This window comes from Chlorocebus sabaeus, chromosome 18 (assembly GCF_047675955.1).
Source record: "Chlorocebus sabaeus isolate Y175 chromosome 18, mChlSab1.0.hap1, whole genome shotgun sequence".
Classification (NCBI taxonomy): domain Eukaryota; kingdom Metazoa; phylum Chordata; class Mammalia; order Primates; family Cercopithecidae; genus Chlorocebus; species Chlorocebus sabaeus.
The window spans coordinates 60,434,209-60,461,293 of NC_132921.1; the positions used below are offsets into that span (position 1 = coordinate 60,434,209).

At 39.3% G+C, this 27,085-nt stretch overlaps 1 long non-coding RNA gene across 3 annotated transcripts; it reads left to right on the top strand.

Annotated features, from left to right (window-relative positions):
- Window positions 1-325: 325 nt before the first annotated feature.
- LOC103222652 (uncharacterized) lies at window positions 326-26,940 on the top strand. Of its 3 annotated transcripts, none has more exons than XR_012089318.1 (4): window positions 326-1,267; window positions 3,751-7,182; window positions 10,475-10,618; window positions 26,083-26,940. It is a non-coding gene; the product is annotated as an uncharacterized lncRNA (long non-coding RNA). The 3 variants fall into 3 exon arrangements; XR_012089319.1 differs by lacking the exon at window positions 326-1,267 and having other exon boundaries at window positions 3,530-6,455; window positions 6,595-7,182; XR_493495.3 differs by lacking the exon at window positions 326-1,267 and having other exon boundaries at window positions 3,531-7,182.
- The last annotated feature ends 145 nt before the right edge of the window (window positions 26,941-27,085 follow it).

Here is a 27,085-nt window from a genome sequence, read left to right on the forward strand (position 1 = left end):
GTTTTTTCCAGTTCATTGTTTTTATTCATGTATTATATTATTATACATCTGTATATTATATAATATTATAATACAAGACACACTTAAAATTTTTGGGGTAGTGAAAGTTATCAATATATTACTTTATGGTTTCTCAGTTTTTATTATATGTAAAAAAGCCTTTACTATTCTGAATTTATTTCTAAAGTACATTCTTTTTTTCTTCTAGTACTCTTCTGAGGTTTTTTTCTTTCTAAATTTTGGATCCATTGGAATCTCAGTATATACATATTTTTTCAGAATTCTATATATTTTAGTATCATTTATTGACTTAAGCTGCCTTTTCTCTATTGATTTAAGCTACCAACTTTTGTTATATACTAGTTTACCATATATATTTCTATCTACTTACCCATATATCAATACCATGAGGTGTTCATTGATACCACTTTACAATGCATTTGACACCTGGTAGGGTACTTATTCATTAATCATCATACTCCACTGCACCCCAACTCTAGCTAGCTGCTTTTTAGATTTTCTCTTTGTTTATGTATTCTGCAGTTACTTTGTGATGTGTCTTGATGCAAATTTCTTTACACTTATCTTTAATAGTTATTATTGTTCTTTCAATAACCTACCACCTCACTTTTTTCTCATCTTCTGAAATAACAATTACTCTTTTGAAAGAGAAGAAAGACTTTCTTGGAAAAAAGAGATTCTCTCTCTGTCCTCTATGTCTCTTTACCACTCTCCTATATTTTTCATTTCTTTGCCCCTCTGCACTATAATTCTGTATAATTTATTCACATTATCTTCAGTTCTCTAATTCTCTCTTCCACAGTGTCTAATCTGCCACCATACCCATTCACTGACTTTTCAATTTCTGTTACTCTATTTTTAATTTTAGAAGTGCTAGTTGATCTTTTTCAAACCCACCATGTCAATTTTTATTGTTTTCTATTTCTTACATGTACTTTAAAGCTTATCTTTCATTTATTTAAATAAATTTTCATTTATTTAAATTTCATTCATTATATTAAATTTCATTTACTTAAATAAAATTAGCATAGCTCTTTGTATTCAGTGTCATTCAAAACAGCTACAGTTGTCTAACTCTCCTCTGCTGTCTATTTTGCTGACATTAACTATTGGTGCTTTGTTTTCTAGTGTTTGGTGATCTTCAACTGTACTGCCTACTGCCCTTGAGAAACCATTTATACAAAATCCTCGAAGCCTAGGATGAAAATATCTGCCTCCAGAGATGATTAGAGTTTGCTTCTGCCAGGTGCTTGGGGCACTATGGTTGCGTATCACTTTAAATTCATAGCTCAAAGTTAATTGGCTCATCCCAAAGACACGTATTTGAGCAGCATATGGGCAAATGCTGCCGGCCAATGATTCAGTGATGACATCCTATCAGGGACAGGTTTTCTTTTTCTTTTCTCTGCTTTACTTAGTGTCAAGGTAACTCTCCCATGGTCCCCTGGGGTAGAGGGAAGGAGAGCAGGTTCACCTTTGGTTTGTCTTTACCCTGAGGGTGAACCCCTTGGGACTCACAGCTTAACGTGGGAGAAAAGTCTCCTATGAGACACTCCTTCCTACCTTGGGTGAGTCCTGGCCTTTGACTTCTGTCTTCTTTACTCTGAGAGTTCATGAAAACCATAGCAACTCAATTTAACCTGATCAACCATGGGCAAAATCCAATCAGGGCAAAATCTAATCACTTGGGAAGTCCTGATTATCTTGTCAGCTTTGCAGTGCTTTTAAAATCAAGTTTGTTTAACATTTTATCCAAATATTCATTGTTTTAACTGGAAGAAATAATCTAAATAACTAAGTCCGTTATTACTAGACATCGAATAATGTCTGTTGATTTTTCTTATAAGTTTTAGTAACAGCTTATCTAGCTTTTAAAAATCCTATATTTTTATTGTTTCAAATTCCATTTATAGTTATCTTTGGGAGAATTAAATTTTTTGCTTTAAGTCTTCCTACTTAAGAATATGGCATGCCTTTCCATTTCTTTCATTTTTTCCTCCTCAATAACATTTTAAAGTTACATTTTATATAATTTATATTTTGTGTTAAATTTTTACTCTTACACTTTTAAAAATTATTTTTATCTCTTTTGTTTTGCCCACATCTCACGTTCCTTTTTACCAAAATGTTTACTTTAAAAAAATATATACCTAGGTGTTTTCTTTCAGTGATATTAATATAAATATTAAACCTTTAAGTTTTTTCCAGAATTCTGCTTTAACTCTGTCCCATCGGTTCTGATACGTACTAGCTTAATTATTTTCATTTATAAAAATATATCCCTTAATTATTTTTATTTTAAAAAATATATCCCTAGTGGAAGAGTTGCACATGAAAGAATATTTTAGCATTTCCGAGTGGTAGAATTTTTCTCTTTCTTCCTCATTTTATTATTAGTTTTTAAATAAATTGCTTTGTGATTGGAGAAGCTTTTCTGGACTCAGTCTAATTTTTGAAGTTTAGTATCATTTTCTTTGTGGACTTGGATATGGTCAGTTTCCAGTAGAATCTGGGTCTCCGTTCTGCTGCTTCCATTGTGGTCTTGGTTTCTAGGCTGTCATTTTTGCTAAGTTCGGCCAACTTGGGTTTCACCTCCCATTGTCTTGCTAAATATTTCCTGAACTATTGTATATTTGTTTTTTTGAGCTCCTGTTTTTTAAAGGTGATTGTTTCACTAAGTTTTTTCTTTTATTTTTAAATTCATGACAGTATGTTGGATCATAAATGTCATCTGTTTTGTGGCAATATTTTTCTAGTGAAGCTTTTTAAAACATAATGTATTTGCTTTTCTTGTTTCATTCATTATCTTTTCATCTATAGGTACTGTGTGTGTTCCTTTTTGAATACTACCCATCTCTAAGTCAGGTCCGGGCTTTCTAAATTAGCTTTCTGCAAGACATTTGGACACGGAAGTGGGTGGTAGCCAGGGTTATATTCTAAGCTAGCAGGAATTCTCTTTAAATATAATGTTGTATGGATGAGGGACAACTTCGAGATTTGCTTCTCCTCCTGCAGGTACTGGCAGCCACAAGCAGGGCTGTACACCAGGAAATCTCTCCCCTCCCCGCTCTGCTGAAACACTAAATAATGAACTTTTTAATTGTTACTGAGTATCCGAGTCATTGAATTCCTCAGTTTTCTGGAACTGTGATCACACAAGACTTCCCTTTAGAACAGGGATACTCTATAGTAAGAAGCCACAGTTGAACTTCACGTCACCCTCATTGCCACTCTCATCGAATACTGTAGCCTTAACCTCCTCCTTCAATCCAGTTTAAGACTGGGACATGGAAAATAAGAAAGTGTTCAGACATTTTCAGAATGGAATAATGTGTGTGAAGGGCGAGGTCCTGATGCAGTGGCCACCGGCACACCTGAAGGGGCAGCTTTTCTTTTTGGGACAAAGGGTCTCTATTGTCCTTCAAAAAAAAAAAAAATATTATCATACTTTGATCATATCATCCAGGACAATAGACTGTCCTGGAAAACAAAAGTCACCAGCCTCTGCTAAAGCTGGAGTCTTTGGGGGTAAAATCAGGAGCACAGGTGACACACAGTTTTCCGTGACCTATGTCTGCAAGGCAGTCAGGAGCAATAAACTGTGCAGGGTTGATTAAGCTTGATGATATCAGTGTAGTCTACTGAGTACTGAAATATTGAAATATTTGTGATGTCATCTATTTATTTGTATTGTTCCATGAGTATGTATCTCCTATTTGCTTTCATCAGAGATTCACAGGACAGTCCTCAAAACGAAAAGTTTCTTGTAGTTGTTTTCTGAAACATCCAAGAAGTACCTGGAAAGACAAAGGGAACGAATACCTACTACCACTAATCACTGGACGCTGATAATGTGCTCAAGGTGATATCTTATTCACAGCTGCACCAGGTAAGTGATCATCCAACATTTTTCAGTGTTGTACTCAAGGCTCAGAGAGGGTAAGAAACCTGCCAGAGTTATCCAGCAAGCAAGGACCAAATCTGGCATTCAAATACAGGCCCCGAAGCCTCCAGAGCCTAGGGTGGGAGCTGGCACTGACATGAGGACAGGAGAGAGTGGAAAAAGAATTCTAGGATTCCTGAAACGAAGCAGGTCTGGTCCCGACAAGGGGCCGCAGGCCTCAGAGGGGGACTTGCCCAGTGAGCACAGGGTGCCGGGAGCTCCGTACCTCCCTCCTCCAGCCCACAATTTTCCATCACCACCGGAGAGCTGTTTGAAATACTACAGCTCCAATCCCCATGATCCTCTTGAAATTCCTCCACCATCCCTGAGGCCTCCCAGTCCCAGTGTGGGAAATTCTGCTTTAGAGGGATGTTATGAATATTAAGGAACAAGTGATTATTAATCTTTTGGCAAACGTACAGTCCTATAGAAATGTTAACCGTATGTTCCCATTTAACTTCATTTATAGCACTTGGATGACACTAAGACATTTGCCTCTTGTTTAGGAATTATACTAGTCAGGATTTGCAAAGCAATCATTAGGCACTTCCTACATAAGGCATAAGAGACGCTGTCTACATCTTCGTGCCATCTGATCCAGAGGGTTTGGTTTGGTTTGGTTTTTGCTTTGAATAATACCCTATAGTTCACTGGGTCTGTTACAAATAACCTCTTAATTATGTGACTTACTCCAGTCAGAAGACTTCATCAATTCACCATTCCTCTGAGACCATTTACAGGTTATTAAAAAATCTAAGTTCCGTAGAGTTGGCCTTCAACTCGGATGTTAAGCTTGACATGATTCCTTTCCACGTGTTTTCATTTTCTTCTGCGACAGCATCTCCTGACCCTCAAAATAGCGCATTTGTCTCCCAAATTCAATTATCCACATTAACTGGGGAGCTGCTATCAGGATAAGTGATATCCATAAATGCTCCAAGAAACTTTAACCTTAATAACTTTATCACAATCAATAGTTCCAAATTCATCAAACAGGATTTCACTAGAGTTGCCAAAAAGGAATACAATTTAACTGCTCTGAGAGCTTTCACCCTGTCCTCATCCCGTGTTTCCATGGAAGATGCAAAGAACAGAGACACACGAGAAAGGTGGACAGGCAGAGTCAAGAACGAAACGGAATGAGGTATCTGACTGTCAACAAGCTGGGTAATCTCCATTTCCCTGAGCTCGACTCTGTTCCTCTCTGTTCTTCCTTCTGTTTTTTCTCTCTCCTCACTGGAGTGCTAATGAATACCTTCCACTGCTCTGGAATGCCATTGTGTTGTGACTGTCCTCCCTTGCGAGGTCTTTGGTGAGGCCATGGCTTGATGTCCTCCTCCCTGATACAGTCCCCAAAGGCCCTCTCCACTCAGGGCTCAAGTGCCACTCACTGGGTGGGTCATACCCCCAGCCCCGTAAAATGTTTCTGAAGGATTGGGGCTCTGACATACCTCACCCGAATCTCTTGCATCTTTAATAAACGAAGTTAGTACCAAGTTATCTTAAAGCAATCAAGTCTTCATTTACACCCTTTAAATATCTCTAGACAGTTATCATGGCCCTCTGTCAAGCAACACGATGACCCAGTTCTGCCCTCTCTCAGAAATGTGAAGGAGCAGTATTCGCGCTGTTTCAAAAAATCTTTGGCAGCAGGGAAGACTGACTCTGTTGTTATCAGAAATGGAAAGTAAATTTGTCTCTACTCTGTAAACAAAGACGTTTTTACACTGTTCTTCGCAGGAACTCACAGTGCAGCTTACAAACAACAGGGATATGGTCATTGGTCATTTGTTTCCTTACTAACCAGAAAAAAAAGCCAGGGATGTTGTCAGATGACAATCATGAAATCACATTTTATTGAATAGGCTTTATACTTGTAAGATGTCATCTCTTCCTTTTGTCTCTAACCTGCCTTTCTGTCTCCCCCCCTTTTTTTCTTTTTTTGGCTCTTATCTTCTGGTAAAATGCATGAATCTACACCTTGGAGCAAACTAAACCGATTCCACTTTAAATTCTTCAAGGACAGTGACTTTAGTAGCTATTCGTGTGTGTGTGTGTGAAAGAGAGAGACAGCACCAAATGAATGAGTGAGTGAATAAGAAAATAAAAGAATAAAAACTGCAAAAGGGATCAAACAGGAGCAAATATGAGATAGTTTAATTTAAAAAAAAGAAAGAAAATCTAGTTACATTGCGGAATTCACTGTTGCTGTTGTATCATGACTAAAACACTCCGTCCCATAAAATTGTGCTGACTGAGGAAGGCACACAGCGGGGTGCAGGCTGTGGGGACAGACGGCCCTGTATTTGCATCCTGGCTCCAACTTGGACCTGCCTCCCTAACTGCTCTGAGCCTCCGCTTTCCCTTCTGTCCGAGGCAAGTCACCACAGCTGTAACAGGCACCTTGTGGGATTCACGATAGAATGATGTCATACCGTGCTTGTCACTATGCCTGGCACAACGTGCTGAATTTTGTCTGGGTGGCACTCAGGTAAGTGTCAAAGTGAAGAAGTTTTAAATTTTTGCTAAATCTGTCATGTGTGTTCCATGGATTTATTCTTTCACATCTCCTACTTCTTATCTCCTATTTTTTAAGTCCTCAATGATGAATTTTACGGAAACAATTTCAGGACTCATTTTAGGATTAGGATTCAGCGCTCCACATGCCCCGGAAGTGATAAAGGCCATGCTAAGTAATCCCTCTGCTGTGTCTGGGCCGGTCTTCGGAAGGCAGCTTCCAAGATGCAGGTGGTACAGTGGTCCTGTCTCCAGCCCTCCTCTGAGTTCTCCTCCATTGCAGCCCTTCCTCATTTTGGATGAAGCAGCTGTGCTGGAAGCATGAAATATAGGCGAGTGCTCTGAGAGTCAAAGAAACGTCTCTCAGCATAAATAAGAAGCAAGACATAACTAAGAAGGAGGGAAAATGCAAAGTGAGCATTTTTCGAATCCTAAAGGGTATCGTTCGAATCGCCTCTCTTTTAGAACTTCTTATCTGAAGTTTCAAAAAGGTTCTTAAAATAATTTATGCCAATAAAACTTGGAAGTGTTGAAAGAATCCCAAAAGAGAAGGCATCTTAGGCATGGTGCCGCCTTGTTGCCTGTAACTGCAGTCCCGGTTCCACTCTGTGAATCCTGTCAAAGCAAAACCGCACAGCTGGGACTCTCACTGATACCACTACCACTGAAGGCTGGAAAAAGGAGCCAGGCATGAGTTTGCTGTGAGTAGAAAAGTAGGAAGTGGCAAAGCTGCTTAGCTGAGAGATTTGGGGACTGAGGGCTTAAATTAATATGATCAAGAAAATAAGGAGTCTCCAAATTAACAGCTGCTGGTCAGGGAGACCCAAAAAGCAAATGCTGTTATTTATTTAAGGTTCAATCGTCTTACCTGGGATTGTGGATATCTGCACAAGATGGGTTGCTTGGCATGGCTGGGAGCCCTGGAGCTGCCACCAAGCAGTGGGCACTGGGTGCACGGATGGGGAAATCACCACGTGCTGGGTCCTACATGAGCTTTACAGGAACCATCTCATTTGACCCTTACAGAACCCCAGGAGTCAGCTGCAGTGGCTATCATTCCATCTCAGGAAAGGGAAAACTGAACTCAGGGATATGAAGTAACCTGACCAGGGTCATACAGGGTTGGGATTCACATCCAACACAGGGACGCTAGGGTCACCCTCCTAGCCTCCTGCAGGTGACCTCGGCAACCCAGAAAGAGGGCACAGCCATGTGTTGAAAGTGAGCTTGGGTAATAGTTACCTGTGCCCTGTGCTGGGCCCAAGATATGGGGAGAGTGCATTTCCATCTTCACCATGGCAGATGCAGGTGTGGATATTCTAGTAGGTTCCTGGCGAGGGGGAGAGAGATTTGGTGAGGGGAGAATGTAGACCAGTAAGGTACGTGTGCAGCACAGCCACCCACTTACCCCAACAGGCATGGTCCTGCCTATCCCTACACACACCTCTTTCCTCTTTACCAAGTTCACCTCTTCCAAATTTCATGGCTAAACATTCTCACCTCCCCACTTGCCCTCCCTGCCCACCTCACCCCCTAAATCCTGACTCCCCAGTTACAGCATCTTCTTTTCTGGTACCTGTACACCCAGATTTCCAGTTGCACCTTGATCTTACTTTCTCCTTGTTCTGTGAAAGCTACTGACACAGGGGCTTGCTACTACTATACCATTATGCCCTAAATCCCGGCTTCAAGTCCAGCTTTATCTTCAGATAGGACCAAAATTAAGCTACAATAGAAAAAATAATAACTTAATGCTAAATAAAAATAGCATCCTTTTTCTTAAAATTCCATCAACTTTAGTGTCAGTCTGACTCCTGAAACTTCTCGTGAAACTCGTATATTTTCTGTACTTGGTATGGTAGTCATTCCGATCACTTTGCATTTCTGTCTCTTCCAACTGGGTTTTTGCAACTTGGAGATCAAGATTATTGCATACCAGCATTAACAGCTAATACATCGGACTCCCCCTTGCCATTTTTCTGAGCAGGGCTGATGGGGCCAAGGCTCTACAGAATAGGGGGAGCCTTGTCCTGAGGCTGATGCTCTACTTGGGTGTTAAGGTCAGGATTCCACGCGAGCCCCATGCTGCTCCTGATGAGGGATGCGGGCCTGAGATTCACCAGAGTATGGGTCTGTTACCTTTTTTCTGAAACTCTTTAAACCAGCATGATTTAGAATTGTCCAGATTTCAGAGAAGAAATGTGCAAACACTGCATATTACGTACCATCCCCTAATGGGGTCTGGAGTAGCATCCCCTAATCAAACATATGTATATTCCTGCAGCTAAATATTTAACTATAAGTATACAATATAAATAGTCTAGTAGCAATTCAGTTCAGCTTTAACTGTCAAATGAGTCTAGATCCGACCAGTCTCTGTTGTCAAATGGGTTACCAAAGCCCTTTCGGTTTTCAATTGTTTTGGATCTGGGAGTTTATAGAGAAGAGATCGTGAGCCTGTAAATGCAAATAGCTGCCGTTATTGAGCACACCTACAGTCTGGTGTAATCCCAAAAAGAGCCTGCATAGGAAGGCGCTGTTGTTTGCTGCATGTCACAGATGAGGACACTTCCATGTAGAGAGGCTAGGGAGACTGCCTGAGGGCACAGAGGTGGGACGAGTTCAAATCTGGTGGAGGCCAATGCAAGACATGTGCTCTTGCCACTATGATGTCCTCTCCCTAAGAAAGTAACAAGCTTGGCCAGGCACAGTGGCTCACTCCTGTAATTCCAGTGCTTTGAGAGGCTGAGGTGAGAGGATCGCTTGAGCCCAACTGTTTGCGGCCAGCCTGGGCACCAAAGAGGCCCAGTTTCTACAAAAAATAAAAAATAAAAAATTGCTGACTCTGGTGCACATGCCTGTAGTATCAGCTACTGGGGCGACTGAGGTGGGAGGATTGCTTAAGCCCAGGAGTTCGAGGCTGCAGTGCGCTATGATCGCACCACTGCACTCCAGCCTGGGAGACAGAGTGAGACTGTAGAAAGAGAAAAGAAAAGAAAAAAGAAAAGAAAAGAAAAGAAAGGAAGAGAAAAGAAAAGAAAGGAGGGGAGGGGAGGGAAAGAACTGGCTTGAGAGATGGCCCATCCCTCCAGGTGACCGCTTCCTTTATCTCAGGCCCCACGCCCCTTGGTGCAAGCTGTCTTCCCTTAGCATTAGCTCCAAGGGCTGTCAGGTGGACGTGGATCCCCTGCCATTTACGCAGGGCCTCTCTAGTTTTATTTTTAAAATCATTTAGTGCCCCAGACATTCTTGAAGCAGTCATTTCCTTCCCTTCTCGTTTATTAATGAGCTTATTTCTTCCTCCTCCCCACTGTTGCTCTGAGGCATTTGTGAAAGGCCTGTTGTTGCCTTTGGCTGACTCCACCTTTCTCCTTCTCCACCCCCAACCTTATCTTCTCCCTGCCAGTGGGACTAACCTTTGCGCCTTTCCTCCTGCATTTTCACAGGGGAGCCTTCCACGCCGGGGGTTCTGTGCCAGGCTGGCTTCACAGCTTGTTAAATTTCACGTGCTCCTGGCCTCCTCCTTGTGAGAGGGCCTGGGCCAGGGCTGCGGGGAGGTCACACTCTGGGTTGAAAATGTTCCAGCTCTGTGTGGAAGAGCCGTGTTAAATTGACTCTTGCATTTCACCTTTTTGCAGAGGGCAGCGCTGTGATGCACACCCTTAGTGGGCTGGGGCTGGGGCTGGGGCTGGGGCTGGGAGTGGGGCTGGGGCTGGAGCTGAGGGCCTTCTTATTCCAAACCTAGTGCAGGATCTCGTGCCACTTGGCAGCTCCTGGCGGTTTTGTGACTCAATCAACACAAAAGGAACCTGTGGCTGATTTAGCTTCTGCTCTCCAAACCCTCCCTGGAGGAGGCCCCCGCTGTTTTCATCTCAGCGGTCAGGAGCCTTTGGCCAAGAGGAGAGCTGACCTGGTCTGACTATCAGCTCCCCTTCTGGGTGACCTTCAAGCAAACTTTCACTTACCCTGTGTTTTCTTCCTGTCCTCGCCCAGAAAATGGGAGCCATGGGAATACTCCCACGGAGTCGTTCTGCAGAGGAAGTGAATTCGCTGAGCGAACCCCTGACTGCTCATGGTCTCCCCTCCCGACACAAAGGCCCCCATCCTTGGGTGCTACAGTGTGAAGGCCTAACTCCAGTAAGGCTTACAAATGCTAGTGGGTTTTTTGTTTTGTTTTGTTTTGCTTTGTTATAATTTCAACTTTTATTTTAGATACAGAGGGTACATGTGCAGGTTTGTTACGGGAATACTGCGTGATGCTGAGGTTTGAGGTATAAATGATCCTGTCACCTGGAGAGTGAGCATGGTACCCAAGAGTTTTTCAACCCTTGCCCCCATCCCTTCAGCCCCCCAATAGTCCCCAGTGTCTATTATTCCCATCTTTAGGTCTATGAGTACCCAATGTCTAACTCCCACTTATAAGTGAGAACATATGGTGTTTGGTTCTCTGTTTCTGTGTTAATTTGCTTAGGATAATGGCCTCCTGCTGCATCCATGTTGCTACGAAGGACATGATTTTGTTCTTTTTTTTATGGCTTTGTAGTATTCCATGGTGTATATGCACCACATTTTTTTCACTTTTATTTTAAGTTCAGGGGTACAAGTGCAGGTTTATTACATAGATAATCTTGTGTCATAGGAGTCTGTTGCACAGACTATTTCACCACCCAGGTATTAAGCCTAGTACTCATTAGTTATTTTTCCTGCTCCTCTCCCTCCTCCCACCCTCCCTGCTCTGAAAGGCCCTAGCGTGTGTTGTTCCTTCTATCTGTCCACATGTTCTCATCATTTAGCTCCCACTTGTAAATGAGAACATGCAGCATTTGGTTTTCTGTTCTTGTGTTAGTTTGCTAGGGACAGTGGCCTCTAGTTCCATCCATGTCCCTGCAAAAGACATGATCTTGTGTTTTTTTTATGGTTGCATAGTATTCCATGGTGTATATGTACCATGTTTTCTTTATCCAGTCTATCTCTGATGGACACTTAGGTTGATTCCCTGTCTTTGCTATTGTGAATGGTGCTACAGTGAACATGCATGTGTGTGTGTCTTTATAGTAGAATGATTTGTATTCCTTTGGGTATATACCCCTTAATGGGATTGCTGGGTCAAATTGTATTTCTGTCTTTAGGTCTTTGAGGAATCGCCACATTGTCTTCCACAATGGCTGAACTAATTTATACTCCCACCAATAGTGTATAGTGTTCCTTTTTCTCCACAACCTTGCCAGCATCTGTTATTTTTTGACTTTTTCTTTTTTTTTTTTTTTTTGAGTCGGAGTCTTGCTCTCTTGCCTAGGCTGGAGTGCAGTGGCGCAATCTCGACTCACTGCAAGCTCCACCTCTCAGGTTCATGCCATTCTCCTGCCTCAGCCTCCTGAGTAGCTGGAACTACAGGCACCCGCCAGCATGCCCAGCTAATTTTTTGTATTTTTAGTATTTTTGTATTTCACCGTGTTAGCCAGGATGGTCTCGATCTCCTGACCTCATGATCCACCTGCCTCAGCTTCCCGAAGTGCTGGGATTACAGGCATGAGCCACCACACCTGGCTGCTACTTTTTGACTTTTTAATAGTAGCTATTCTGACTGGTGTGAGATGATATCTCGTTGTGGTTTTGATTTGCATTTCTCTAATGGTTAGTGATGTTAAGCTTTTTTCCATATGTTTGTTGGCCACATGTATGTCTTCTTTTGAGAAGTTCCTGTTCATGTCCTTTGCTCACTTTTTAATGGGGCTGTTTTTGTCTTATAAATTTAAGTACCTTAAAGATGCTGGATATTAGACCTTTGTTGAAAGCATAGTTTGCAAACATTTTCTCCCATTCTGTAGGTTGTGTATTTACTCTGTTGATGGTTTCTTTTGCTGTGCAGAAGCTCTTTAGTTTAATTAGATACCGTTTGCCAATTTTAGCTTTTGTTACAATTGCTTCTGGCGTCTTCATCATGAAATCTTTGCCCATGCCTATGTCCTGAATGGTATTGCCTAAGTTGTCTTACAGGGTTTTTATAGTTTTGAGTTTTACATTTATGTCTTTAATCCATCTTGACTTAATTTTTGTATATGGTGTGAGGAAGGAGTCCAGTTTCAGTCTTCTACATGAGGCTAGCCAGATATCCCAGCCTCATTTATTGAACAGGGAATCCTTTCCCCATTGCTTGTTTTTGTCAGGTTTGTTGAAGATCAGATCATTTTAGGTGTGCAGTCTTATTTCTGGGTTCTCTATTCTGTTCTATTGGTCTATGTGTCTATTCTTGTACAGGTATGCTGTTTTGGTTACTATAGTACTGTAGGATAGTTTGAAGTCAGGAGTGTGATGCCTCCGGCTTTGTTCTTTTTGCTTAGGATTGCCTTGGCTATTCAGACTCTTTTTTGGTTCCACATGACTTTTAAAATAGTCTTTACTTGTTCTGTGAAGAATGTCAATGGTAGTTTAATGGAAATAGTATTGCATATATAAATTACTTTTTTAGTATGGCCATTTTGCTGATATTGACTCTTCCTATGTTTGTGTCATCTCTGATTTCTTTGAGCAGAGGTTTATAGTTCTTTATGCAGAGATCTTTCACCTCCCTAGTTAGCCATATTCCTAGGTATTTTAATCTTTTTGTGGCAACTGTGAATGATAGTTCACTCTTGATTTGGCTCTTGGCTTGATTTTTGTTGATGTATAGGAATGCTAGTGATTTTTGCACATTGATTTTGTATTCTGAGGCTTTGTTAAAGTTGTTTAATCAGCTTCAGAAACTTTGGGGCTGAGACAATGCGGTTTTCTAGATATAGGATCATGTCATCTGCAAACAAGGATAGCTTGACTTCCTCTTCCAGTACTACATTGAATAGGAGTGGTGAAAGAGGGCATCCTTATCTTGTGCCTGTTTTCAAGGGGAAATGCTTCCAGCTTTTGCCCATTCAGTATGATGTTGGCTGTGAGTTTCTCATAGATGGCTATTATTTTGAGATATGTTCCTTCAACATTTTGTTTACTGAAAGTTTTTAAAATGAAGGGATGTTGAATTTTATTAAAATCCTTTTCTGTACCTATTGAGATAATTATGTGATTTTGCCTTTAGTTCTGTTTATGCTATGATTCACATTTATTGATTTACATATGTTGAACCAACCTTGCATTCCAGAGATGAAGCCGACTTAATTGTGATGGATAAGCTTTTTGATTGCACCACATTTTCTTTATCCAATCCACCATTGACAGGCACCTAGGCTTATTTCATATCTTTGCTATTGTGAATAATGCCGTAATGAACATTTGAGTGCATGTGTCTTTTTGGTAGAACATTTTATTTTCTTTTGGATATATACCCAGTAATGAGATTGCTGGGTCAAATGGTAGTTCTGTTTTAAGTTCTTTGAAAAATCTCCAAACTGCTTTCCACAGGGGCTGAACTAATGTACATTCCCACCAACAGCGTATAAGTATTCTCTTTTCTCCTCAGCCTCACCAGCATCTGTTGCTTTTTGAGTTTTTAGTAATAGCCATTCTGATGGGTGTGAGGTGGCATCTCATGGTGGTTTTGATTTGCACAAATGCTAGTGTTAAGATTGTCATCTCTGCTAGTTTCCCCACCATCCCTGCTGTTGCATGGCCATATTCTTCATTTCATAGAATATTGAATGTCATTCATATCAGACCTGACCATTCCTTGATTGGCCTCATTGTACAGATCAGGGAAGAGGATCCCATAAAGTTGCCCAGGGCAGGCCTAACCTACAGGCAGGGCTGGGATTAGACCCCAAGGGTGGGGTTTTCCAAACAGTTCTGTGTTCTGTGGTAGCCAGCCATCTGGGTTTGCTGGGGTCTCTCACAGTTTTTTTTTTTTTTTTTTTTTTTTTTTTTTGAGACGGAGTCTCGCTCTGTCGCCCAGGCTGGAGTGCAGTGGCCAGATCTCAGCTCACTGCAAGCTCCGCCTCCCAGGTTCACGCCATTCTCCTGCCTCAGCCTCCCGAGTAGCTGGGACTACAGGCGCCCACCACCTCGCCCGGCTAGTTTTTGTATTTTTTAGTAGAGATGGGGTTTCACCGTGTTAGCCAGGATGGTCTCGATCTCCTGACCTCATGATCTGCCCGTCTCGGCCTCCCAAAGTGCTGGGATTACAGGCTTGAGCCACCGTGCCCGGCCCTCTCACAGTTTTAACACTGAAAGTCCCTCTTCTCAGAAAACCCCTTAGTCCCCAGCAAATCAGGACAATTAGTCACCTTAAGCCTCCGGTATTTGTGAGCTTTGCTGCTTTGTTAATCAAAAGAGTATATTTGTTGTGCTTTTTACACAACTTTTTACAGTAGGGAAGAAACTACCAATGCCAACCTTGCATGTCGGCAATTATTTTAAGCCACTGACATCTAAAAATTCATAAAATAAACATTTTCAATTAGCCATGCTGCTTTATTTTTTATACTTTACTTCCATGTCATATCTCATTAGTTTATTCCAAATCTAATGAGTAATCTGTTGCTGGCTGTTCAGAAGGAGGAAATGCACTTTGAAGTTGACTGAGAGTGATTTCAACACTGTTAATAAAGAAATTCCACAAAGTTCTAACTAACTTTTGGGAGTAGCTTACAATCCATCAGACTTAATCCTCTATGTTTGAAAATGTTTGACCCTCTGGAAAACATTATGAGGAGCTTTTGTTGTAGAGCACACTGATGGAGTGGAAGTGCTATGCAAACTAAAACATCAAACGATGCATTAATCCTAACATCTTACTGCAGTGCCTGTTTTTTTTGGGAAGAAAGCGGATAAATCTAAGACTTCACTTGGCCTGAAATATGCAGGTACTCAAGAAAAGTGATTATTGTTCCCCTTGTTTCAGTCTGTAATGAATGTTTATTGCATGCTTAATAGAGACTTGTCCCAGGTATTGGCCATTGAAGTAAATTATGTTGAAACAGACAGAGAATGGCTACTATCCTCATGGAGTTCAATCTAGTGGAAAAGAGAAAATTATATAATTACACAAATAGGGATGGCATTATAATTGTGATAAGTGCTTTAAAGCAGAGTGCTGGGTGCCCTGGGACTCTCTAGTAGGGTGCCAAATCTAATCTGAGAAAATGACATTTAAGTATAAATCTCAAGGATCAGTTAACCAGGTTCAGACTTTGGAAAATGGCATTCCAAGTACAGAGACCAGCATGGATAAAGGCCCTGAGGTAGAGAAAGGGTTTGACATATATTAAGATACTGCAAGAAGGCCATTGGGCCACTGACTTGATAGTAGCAGGAATAACATTTTAATTCTACAGCTGGAGATAACAATAACTTTGTCAACTCTACAAGCAATCAGAACCTCTTTGGTAGTTCCACCAATGCCACACCCTTGCAGTAAGAGCTTCCAGTCAGTCCCAGTGACGTCATGGTATTACCATTCCTGAAGACCTTGACATTATCAACTTCCTCAAGCTGTCACTGAGGCTCAACAGGGACAAGACTTGCCAAAATGCACACAGCCAGTTAGAGGCAGTGGAAATTGTGAGTGAGGTCCCTTGATCCGAAGTTCAAAGACCTTTCCACAGCTCCTCCATTGCCCTCATCTTAAGACAAATTTTTCTTCTGGAGTCTTCTACTCTCAGAGCCCATTTGGATTTGCCAAACAGAAAAACACCTTTTCCTTCCTTTTCTCAGTGCTCCCAGCACCATGAAAGCCTGCTTTTGGTGCAGTTCCTTTGCTGCCCGAGATGCTGTCCCCCACAATTGTTAGCAACATCCCAGCACCTGCAGGAGAGGTTGTGAGTGTCTCCAGTGGGAGCCTCAGAAGAATTTCTTGCAGAATCACCATCCTTGGTTCTCCTCCCAGCTAGTATTTGAAGGCCGCCATTCATTTTGTTTATAGTAACCATGATGGGAATTGTCATAAATTCATTTGCTTTGAAAATCACTCACCACTTCATCATCCTCTGGGGCTTTACTGCTCATTACAGCCCAGTCTCAATGTTCCTCCTCACCCTGTTGCCATGGGTGACCCAGCCACACAGTCACCATACACTATGTTAGGTGTCCCTTGTCATTCACTATCACAGAGTGGATGGCAGAAAACTCCACAGGCTCTCAGACATATGTCACTGGGAAAGCTCTGAGCATCAGAGTTTTAAAAAATAAACATGAAAAAAAAGAACAATCATGGCTTTGAATGAAATGTATCTCTGCAAGGAAACCCTGGTACATGTTGTCCCTCTGAGAGAGACAGGTGGGGGCCACTGCACTTCCTGGTTGGAAAGGGCTGGCTGCCAAGGCTTCTTAAGGGTATGTGTCACTTTGTGGTATTCCTATTTCCCTCCCCAATAAAATAACAATTTGGAAGGGTTTGAGATGAAGAGAGTAGTAAATCAATACCAGATTACAAAAGTTGCAAAAATGTTCCACCAATTTATCAAACTGCATCTGAGGGCTTGAGAACTGCCCTGGGAAAGAAGCACCCCCATACTTTGGGAAACCAATGGGTGCCCCAACATTCTTGTCAAGTAATGAAAAGCCACAGAGGAGCAAGATTTGTTTTTAATCTTCAAGGTGATTATGTAAATGTTATGAAAGTAAGAATATTTCCGCAAGACTGCGCTTTTGAAATTGCTCTTTCAGCAATCATTCAATGTTGCCATGCTGGGTCTGCAGAGTCAGGGCCCTGTTGGGTTTTCCTTATAAATCTTAGGAATGGAGGGCAAGATGAGTACTTTAATGTCACTAACACATTCTTACTAAACTGTTAAAGTCAGAATAATTTCTAAATATAAGATCAATTTATCTTTAAGCCGTCGCTATAAACAAGTTGATGCCCATGTAACATGGATCCTTATTGAAAAGAAATAATACCTCCTTTCAAGGTTGAATTTAATTTTCAAGGTAAGACAGAATCTGTGAATATAAACAACTGCTAGTAAGGAATGATGCACATCCCAATTTTGAGGAATTTTGTAATAATCCTTATAGAAGAGCGAAATGAGATTCACTTTGTGGTAACATGAATACCTAGTGGGTTCATTAACTTATTATAAAGCATCTTGGAGAAAAGCAGCAAAAAATTGCTATTGGAAAGGAAATTAACTGGGCCACAGCCACACGGGGCTATCAATGGCCACTCACAGAAAGCTGGCTTGAGAACTGACTGCATCTCCAAACCTAGGTTATCTATCTATCATGATGGTACATCCACCCAGAAATGTCCAACACAATCCTATGATGCCAGTCTGAAAGAGAGATTTTCCATACCTATTCTCATTTATTTTCTTCCTTCTCATTATCTCTCTTCTCCTCATTCTTCTCACCTTCAAAAAAGTTTTAGAAGTTGCTGGTTTTCTTATTGATTACTGAAAATATAAAGTGGTTCTCTGAAATAATATTTTACTATTGTACTTCACATTGTTTTTAATGTTTAGCGTTGTTGCATATGTTTTCTTCCAGATTAACTTTAAAATTACTTCTGCAAGTTCCTCCTCCAATTTCATGAGATATCAGTCTACTTTTATGGATATTAAGTACATAATATAAATATACACATTTATTTATCTAATATATAGATATCTATTTTTTAGATGAATTAACTGAGCCTCAGAGTTAAAATTACTTCTTGCTAAAGATCACACAGCCAGTATTTTCAGAGCCAAAATTTAAACACAGGTTGGTCTGATGCCAATTAAGACGAGCATATAAATTATTTTTAATATAAAAATCTGAAACAATTTTATGATTTTAGATAATTACACAGTTCTATATATGATTGAGTCACAAGGAAACAGATTTGTCAGGACAATTACTATAATTATACCAGTAAGGCACTTAAATAATCTTTTAATTAGTAAAAACTTAAATAATCTTTTAATTAGTAAAATAGAGAATCATCTTGAAGTATGTCACATACAAATGCACATTAATATATTCTGATTACAATTCTGGTAAAATAAGAAAGTACTGGCTGGGTGCAGTGGCTCACGCCTGTAATCCCAGCATTTTGGGAGGCCGAGGTGGGTGGATTACCTGAGGTCGGGAGTTCGAGACCAGCCTGACCAACATGGTGAAACCCCGTCTCTACAAAAATACAAAAACTTAGCTGGACATGGTGGTGGGCACCTGTTATCCCAGCTACTCAGGAGGCTGGGGCAGGAGAATCACTTGAACCTGGGAGGCGAAGGTTGCAGTGAGCCGAGATCACACTATTGCACTCCAGTCTGGGTGACAACAGTGAGACTCTGTCTCAAAAAAAAAAAAAAAAGTACTGAAATATTCACCAAAACCAGTTTTTAATAAAATGTCAAAACAAAACAAACAACCTTGTAAGACCATCTGATTTCAGCTTAGTATGTATTCATGTATCCATCTAGGTAAGAATATACCAAAAGGACAGTAGAGTAGAAGTGATTCTGTTATTATTGTGATTATATTAATTTTTATATTTACAGAATACTTTTATTCACACTGTTTCATTTGATTCCATTTTACAGATAGATGGTAAAAACACTTAAAGAAGATTAGTTACTCCTAAAAGGAAATGGTACCACTAAGAGGAAACTGATATCAAGACTTGTACACTGATCTTCTTACTTTAAAATTGTCTTCAAACATAGATTTTAAAAAAATAGACATTATTATTTTAGAGCAGTTTAAAGTTCTGGAAAATTTAGCTGAAAGTACACAGCTCCTATATACACACATGTGCACCTTTCCCCCTGCGTCTGCCTTCCCCCCTCGCTCTATCAACATCTCTCACCAGAGTGATACATGTGTTACCATGGAGGAACGTGCATTGACACATCACTACCTGAAGCCCATCGTTTACCTTAGGGTTCACTGGTTGTATTCACAGATTTTTAAATTTTGACAAATACATGATGGCATACATCCACCATTGTAATATCACACAGAGTAATTTCACTACCCTAAAAATCCCTGGTGCTCCATTTACTCATTCCTCTCCTTTTTCCCCTTCCTACCCCATCCAATCCCTTGTAACCACTCATCTTTTTGTTGGCTCTATGGTTTTATCTTTTCCAATATGTACAATCATCCAGTATGTAACCTTTTCAGACTGGCTTCTTTCACTGAGAAATACACGTGTAAGCTTCCTTCATGTGTTATCATGGCTTGATAGCTCATTTCCTTTTAGCACTGAATAATGTTCCATTGTATGGATGTACCACAGTTTGTTCATCTGTTCACTATTTAAGAATATATTGGTTGCTTCTAATTTCTGGCAATTATGAAGAAAGCTGCTATAAATATCTGTGTGCAGATTTTTGAGTAGACATAAGTTTTCCACTCATTGAATAAATACCAAAGAGCATAATTGCTGAATTTTACGGTAAGAGTATATTTAGTTTTGTAAGGAACTGCCAAACTGTCTTCCAAAGTGGCTCTACTATTTTACATTCCCACCAGCAATAAATGAGGGTTCCTGTTGCTCCACATCCTCACCATCATTTGATGTCAGGACTTTGGATTCTTGCCATTCCAATAGGTATGTAGAAGTATATAATTTTTGTCTTAGTTCACAATTCCCTAACAGCATATGATGTGGGGCATCTTTTCATATGTTTATTTACTATCTATATATCGTCTTTGCTGTAATGTTTGTTCAGATCTTTTGCCCATTTTAAAATCAGGTTGTGTGTTTTCTTATTGTTGAGTTTTAAGAGTTCTTTGTATATTTTGGATAACAGTTCTTTATCAGATATGTCTTTTACAAATATTTTCCCCCAATCTGTGGTTTGCCTTCTCATTCTCTTGACAGTGTCTTTTGCAGAGCTGAAGTTTTTAATTTGAGTAAAACCTAGCTTATCAGTTATTTTTTTTTTCATGAATCATGGCTTTAGTGTTGTATCTAAAAAGTCATCTTCAAACTCAATATTTAGATTTTCTCCTGTGTTATCTTCTCAGAGTTTTATAGTTTTGTATTTTACAGTTAGATCTGTGATTTATTTTGAGTTAATTTTCATGAAGTTTATAAGGTCTGTGTCTAGATTCTTTTTTAAAATTTTTAATTTTTAAAAATTTTCCCCCTCCTCTCCTCTATTCTTTTTTCTCTAAAGAGGATTTCCAGTTGTTCCAGCACCATTTGTTGGAAAAACTATCTTTTCTCATTATATTGCCTTTGTCCCTTTGTCAAAGATCAGTTGAATACATTTGTGTGTGTCTATTTCTGGGCTCTCTATTCTGTTCCATTAATTTATTTGTCTCTTCTTTCACCAACACCACACTGTGCTGATTACTATAACTTTACAGTAAGTCTTAATGTTTGGTAGTGTTAGTCCTCCAATTTTGTTCTCCTTCAGTATTGTGTTGTCTATTCTGGGTCTTTTTCCTCTCCATATAAACTTTAGAATTAGTTTTTTGATAGCCACAAAAAAATACTTGCTGGGAGTTTTACTGGGATTGTGTTAATTCTGTAGATCTAGTTGGGAAGAATCAACATCTTGATAAAGTGAATTTTCTTATCCATGAATATGAGATATCTATTTATTTAGTTCTTTGATTTCTTTCATCAAAGTTTTTTCTCATATAGATAATAAATATTTTTGCTGAATTCATACCTAAGCATTTCTTTTATTTTCCTCAGTAAATTCTTGTAGTTTTTCTCATATGGACACATTTCTTTAAGTTTATTCATAGATGCATTATATATTTTGGCTGCCACACATTCACTTTTCAAATATTTAATAACCTACTTGGTAGCAGGCCCCCTATTGGTAGCAGGTATTGGTGATTCTATGGGCAACAAAAATAGATTTGGTAACTGCTCTTATAGCTTTTACAGTTGAGTAGAGGATGCATGTACTAACAAATATCACATAATGTAAAACACAACTGTGATATAAGCTGTAAAGGAGAAGTAAATAGTACTATAAGATTATACAAGGAGGAAATTTGACCTGGGAAGGTCAACACAGATTTTTCTGATGAAAGGACAATTGACCTCTGACGGATCAGGCTTCAAAGAAGAGAGAAAACTATATTCCAGGCAGAGGGAAGGGTTATGTGCAAAGGTGAGGTAGGAAAGCAGTACAAGTTTCTGGGGAAAAAAAATGAGAGCACATAGAATGAGAAGGAGTGTGCTACTGGTTGAACTTGGTAAGGATAGACTAACCTTATAGGGTCTGGGTGTGGGTCTTTAATCTAGGAATGATAAGGAGCCATTGGGGGATTTTAGGCAGGGATCACTTGATAAGATTTGCTTTTCAAATATTTCACATTGCTAGTGGGTGAAAAATCATCAGAGGTGGCATGAGTAGATGTGGCAAGACACAAATGAGGCTGTGGCCTTGTATGTGCATAAATATGTTCATGTATATGTGTTGAATTTCTCGAATTAATTAGAATGCCACCTTATTCTTTCCTACAACAAGCCCTTCAAATCTGCTCTTTTGACTTGTTTTTTTCCATTGTTAGCTTAATCACAAGCATGTCTATAGTTTATCAGGTCATTTTTTACATAATAGAAGTTCAGCGCTGTATAATAATTGCATAGCTTCAATTTGTTGTCTAATCAAAAACATGTTGATATAGTTTGGGTATCTATTTGTCCCTGCCCAAATCTGATGTTGAAATGTGATCCCCAGTGTTGGAGGTAGGGCCTGGTGAGAAGTGTTTGGATCATGGGAGTGGATTCCTCATGAATAGCTTGGGCCATCCCCTTGATGATGAGTGAACTCTTGCTCTGAGTTCACATGAGATCTGATCATTTACCTGTGTGTGCCCCACCCCTACTCACTGTCTTGCTCCTGCTCTGCTTTGTGAAGCACTGGCTCTCCCTTTGGCTTCCACCATGAGTAAAAGCTCCCTGAGGCCTCCCCAGAAGCTGAGCAAGTTCTGTCACAGTGCTTCCTGTACAGCTTACAGAACTATGAACCAATTAAACCTCTTTTCTGTATAAATTACCCCAGCCTCGGGTACTTCTTTATAGCAATACAAGAATGGCCTAATACACATGTCTCCTTCCCCAGTGGTTTGGAAACCTGTAGTGGAAATAGGCACTTTGGCCAACTCCTTTTCCCACATCTGGCTCCACCAACTTACCTATTTGTAAGCTATTGTTTTAGACATCTCCAAGGCTGGGCACAGGCTAGGAGTTTGGGGGAAAGTAGGAAGAGAGAGGACAGCTAAAGGACAGAAAGGTCTTACCTGGCTGGTGCAGCTGTAACCCAGAATAGATGCCCTCTGCCCTCTGCATATAGTAGACTCCTTATGAACATGCGCTCTTTTTTGGAGTGTTCCGATGAGGTCCTTAGGGTTCTCTCCTCTGTAATTCTCCTTGACTATTCCTAGGATCTCTCACGTACAGCTACCTTCACATATGCAATGCTCCTCTGACTGGCTGCTAATGACTAGCACCATGAATTCCAAGAGTTTGTCTCTCCGTTAGGAGTCACATTGGTCATAGTTCCTCTCAAAATGATAGAATCCAGCTTCATTCTTTGGACCCAATATTTGGCCCATAGGAAATTTACACATTCTTTCCCTTGCCCAATTGAGGAAGTCAAGCTTTTCTAACCAACTTCGTCGCTTGGCTTTGTTATCTTGGAGCTCCTGGCCAGTCATAGCCTCTTGCCTTTAAACTTTTCAGGGATCAATCAGATACCAGTCCTGTCTCTCTCTAACCAGGGGACCCATGTCAAGCTTTTCAAATGGTACTCTTAAAACCCTACTTCTTGACTCGAAGACTCTCTCTTTTTCTTCCATGGGTGAAATACATGGCCTATTAGCCATTCTTTAAAAAGAAAAGAAAAGAAAAGAAAAGAAAAGAAAAGAAAAAACTGCAACACGGACCTCTTCAATTACAATGAATTCTTTGTCTTCTCTTTTATATCCTAGAGGGGAGTGATGGGCCAATTCTGGCAGAGGGTTTCACAATTTCTTAGCCTGTCCTGCATAGACAGTCTAGTGCCACCCAAGAGGTGCAGGATGTGGAGATATTAAACAACTATTGTATTTGTTCTCAGATTTGGGGGACTTAGCTGAAACTCTGAGTCAACAGGAAAGTCCTATCTTAACATAGTATTATATATGTCATGAGTTCCTACTGGTAGCTCTTCAGTACATTATAATTTAAGTTATGTACCTTGACAAAACAAATTTGGAAAACACTATTGTTTTGCTTTTAAATATGATGTAAGCTACTGGATTGAGATAATTTTTAAAATCATTTTGAGGTACTATTCTATATGTAATTTGTTTAACTTTTATCAGAAATGGATGTTGAATTTTGTTAAATGTCTTTTAACATTTATTAAGGTGAACATAAAGTTTGTCTCTTTTGGCCTATTGATGGAATCAATGACATTTCTAGATTTTCTAGTATCGAGTCATTCATGGTTTTCTAGAGCATTAATCCTTTAACATAATGCTAGATTAGATTTGCTAGTGTTTTTTTAAAAATGTTTTGTATCCATAGTCATAAGCAGGCTTGGCCAAAAATGTTTTGTGCCATCTTTGTCAGCTTTCACTATATGCTAGCTTTTTAAAGAAAATGTAAGGAATTCCATATTTTACTTAAATTATAGCCCTCTTTACAATTTTTTAGTTGAAGTCATATATGTATAGAAAAGTATATATATCAACTAATTTTCACAAAGTAAACACAGCTGAGTAACAAGTATCTCCAACACTCCCTCTTTTGCTACATATCCCCCAAAAGAGTAACCACTACTCTTATTTTCAACAGCATAGGCTAATTTTATCTGTTTTTATATTTTATCTAAAGGGACTCATACATATGTATTTTTCTGTGGTTTTCTTTAACTCAATATTATGTTCGTGAGATTCAGTCATATTATTGTGTGTGACTGTATATAACTTATTCTCTTCGAAATATAATATTCTATTGTGTGAATATACAAAAAATTACTTCTTAATTCTGCTACTGATGGGCATTTGGGTTGTTTTCAGCTTGAGGCTATTACAAATGCTGTTTTTATGAACATTCTGGTACATGTTGTTTCTTTAAAGACATGCACATCTCTCTGTTGGGTATATACTTAGGAGTAGAATTGCTCTTAACCAATGCATATTGGTTGGTTGTCATTTTCTGATTGTTTTGTGGAAGTCTTGTACATATTTAGGATGCAAAGTAAAATGATGAAAAAAGATATATCATAATATATCATAATGAATAACCATAAGAAGCTAGAGTGGTTATGCTGATATTGGACAAGACAGGCTTTAAAACAAAAATTGTTACTAGGGACAAATAAGAACATTTTACAACAATAAAAGGGTCAATTCATCAATTCATCAGGAAGATGTGATAATTTTAAACATACGTGCCGCTAACAACAGAGCCCCCAGATATACAAAGCAAATATTGACAGAATGGGCAGAAGGAAAAATAGATAATTCACAAGTAATAATTGGAGACTTATATACTCCACTTTCAGTAATAGATAGAAAAACTGGAAAGAAGATCAACAAAGAATAGACGACTTTAATATAGTAGTGAACCTTCATGACTTGAGGTTAGGCAAAACCTTATTTAAGACACTAAAACCACAAGTGGCCAAAAAAGGCAAATTAGGTTTCATAAAACTTTAAAACTTTGTTTCAAAGAAGACCATCAAGAAAGTGAAAAGATAACCCACACAATGGGAGAAAATATTTGCAAATCATATATCTGATAAAGGGCTTGTATTAAGAATATGTAAAGAACACCTACAACTCAATAATAAAAAGAAAAAATAACCCAGTTGAAAAATAGGCAATGAGTCTGAGTAGACATCTCTGCAAAGGTGATATACAAATGGCCATTAAATATGTGAAAAGATACTCAACATTCTTAGTCATAAGAGAAATGCAAATCAAAACCACAATGAAATAACACTTCATATCCACAGAAATGGCTATAATTAAATAAAAATATAAATAATAGCAAATGTTGTCAAGAATGTAGAGAAATTAGAGCCCTTGTATATGGCTAATGATAATGAAAATAGTGTAGCCACTTTGGAAAACAGTCTGGCAGTTCTTCAAAATGTTAAACATATAATTACCATGTAACCCAGCAATTCTACTCCTAAATACACATGCAAGAAAAATGAAAACATACATGTACACAAAAACTTAACTTTTATGTACTTTATTCATAATAGCCATAATAGCACACAACCAAAATGGCCATCAACTGATGAATGGAAAATTTGTTGTATATCCATGCAATGAAATGTTATTCAGCAATAACATGGAATGAAATACCGATACATGCTGCATCATCAATGAACAAAACATTATGTCCAGTGAAAGAAGCCAGTCACAAGTGACCACATATTGTATAATCTCATTTATAGGCAATGTCCAGATTATGCAAATCCATAAGACAGAAAGTAGATTCATGGTTGCCTGGGTTTGGGAAGTTTGAGGAGGGGAAGATGGAGAATGATTGCTAATTGGTACAAGATTTTTCTTATGGGTAATGAAATATTCTAAACTTGATTTTGATAATGGTTGTACAACTCTGAATATACTAAACACCACTGAATTGTACACTTTAAATGTGTGAATTGTATGATATGTGAATTATAACCCACTAAGCTGCTAAAAAAGAATGATTTTGATCTTAAGCCATTCATGCTTATATTCTTTAAAGGATTATTCTTCTTTTATATTCCCCATAGTGCTCAGAATACACTGCTAAGTGGTCAATAAATGCTACTCAATTGAAACTGGACTGACTGATTCAACAGGGTGCTTTTAGATTTCTCCTGTACACATAGAATTAGACCATCCCATGGGCTTGCTATGATGAAGAACAGAACCCTTCCCTGGGATAGATGAAAAGGAGAATCACCCCAAACAGCAAGACAACCAAGCTACAAGCCGGCACGCTCCTATCTGCATGACTGATAAAGACCATCTGATGCTGCCAGTTACTCAGCGAGGCCATTCTCTCCGCAAAGTCACAATATTTATTTTAACACCAGTGACTATTGAGTGTGTGTGTATATCTATGTAGTGATAAAACACTGCTGTAATATGTACATAGGATCTGAACAAGATCAATTCATCAGGACAATCATGCAGTCTACAGATGAGAGAGGTTGTTTATGCAGTGGGTTGATAGAATACCGTGATACAAGTCACAGAGAAGCACTGTCTAACGTTCATAATGCATACTATACATTTCACAATATGGGCATTTTGTAAATAATTAATAGCATGGACCAGAGATAGCATTGATAGGAAGGAGAGAGACAGCATGCAGGAAAGTCTGCTCAAATACTCTAATGAGTGGGATAGAAATGTTTCAGCAAGCACGTCACACATTTTAGAGATTTTTTTTTATCAAGCACTGTCTTGTGGGATGGTTGATTTTTCGTCTCAACGACCGCCTGTTCTACAGATACAATTTTGGAGTGTTTTATTTGTAAGTTAAAAAAAAACTGTTTCCACTGTCTATGTGTATGAAAGTCAACATGGAAAGAAATTGTCCCATGAAATAGGACAATAAAATGCAACTGTTTGAGCTGCTTAGATGCCAGTGTTTTTCTCAGAAATGTTCTATTCAGGAATACAGTAAGCTTAATTGGCAAGATATTGACTAGCGTATATGTAATTTATCTTTCAACCATTACTCAGTGTTTCCCCAAGTACCCTGTTGTCTACCTAGAGAAGAGCACT